This window comes from Lathyrus oleraceus, chromosome 4 (genome assembly GCF_024323335.1).
Source record: "Lathyrus oleraceus cultivar Zhongwan6 chromosome 4, CAAS_Psat_ZW6_1.0, whole genome shotgun sequence".
Taxonomy (NCBI): domain Eukaryota; kingdom Viridiplantae; phylum Streptophyta; class Magnoliopsida; order Fabales; family Fabaceae; genus Lathyrus; species Lathyrus oleraceus.
The window spans coordinates 154,158,360-154,159,333 of record NC_066582.1 but is presented as its reverse complement, the minus strand read 5'-3'; the positions used below and the strand labels follow the sequence as shown (position 1 = coordinate 154,159,333).

The 974-nt window shown below is 41.6% G+C and overlaps 1 non-coding gene across 1 annotated transcript; it reads right to left on the bottom strand.

Annotated features, from left to right (window-relative positions):
• Nucleotides 1-230: 230 nt before the first annotated feature.
• LOC127076917 (small nucleolar RNA R71) lies at nucleotides 231-337 on the bottom strand. Its single transcript, XR_007786931.1, has one exon. It is a non-coding gene; the product is annotated as a small nucleolar RNA R71 (small nucleolar RNA).
• Between the last annotated feature and the right edge of the window lie 637 nt (nucleotides 338-974).

The following is a 974-nucleotide window of genomic DNA, read 5'->3' as shown; positions in this document are numbered from 1 at the left end:
GAAATCCTACCGAGGATTCAAACCTTCATTTATCCGTATTTGTCCAATACGCTGATACTGTTAAAGCTAATGGTGTCACTTTAGAGGCAATTCGACTTCGTCTTTTTCCTTTCTCGTTAAGAGAGAGCGCGAGAAGATGGCTTCAGTCTCTTCCTTCCAATTCAGTCACCACATGGAATGAATTGAAGAAAGTTTTTCTTGCCCGACATTTTCCTCCAAGCAAAACAGCTATGTTGAGAGCCCAAATAAATGGATTTAAACAGAAAGATAACGAGTCTCTTTTCGAAGCGTGGGAAAGATACAAAGACATGATGAGACTTTGCCCACACCATGGTTTAGAAGACTGGTTAGTAATTCATACCTTCTATAATGGTCTCTTGTACAACACAAGACTAACCATAGACGCCGCCGCAGGTGGTGCGCTTATGAATAAACCTTACGCTGATGCTTATCAACTTATTGAGAGCATGACCCAAAACCACTATTAGTGGGGAAGCGACAGAACAATGGTAGAAAAACCTCAAATGAAAAGTGGCATGTACGAGATAAGTAGCCTTGATCATGTTAATGCAAAAGTGGATGCTCTTGCCCAGAAAATTGAAAATCTAAACGTATCACCTCCAGCCACCGTGGTTGCCGTAACTCAAAATTGCGAAGTCTGTGGAATCCAAGGCCACACCCCTACAGATTGTCAACTCCTAATAGGAATCCAAGCAGAGCAAGTGAACTATGCTCAAGGAAATCCCTACTCGCATACCTATAACTCAAACTGGAAGAACCATCATAATTTCTCATATAAGAGTAATAATGCTTTATACGCACCAGGACAAGCTCCCAGTCAAGCCCCAGCTATACCTCCTGGATATCAAAAACCGACCCCATCTACACCTAACAATAACGTTCCTAGGAAATCCAACTTGGAAATCATGATGGAGAACTTCATAGCTTCTCAACAGCAAACCAATAAAGATTTC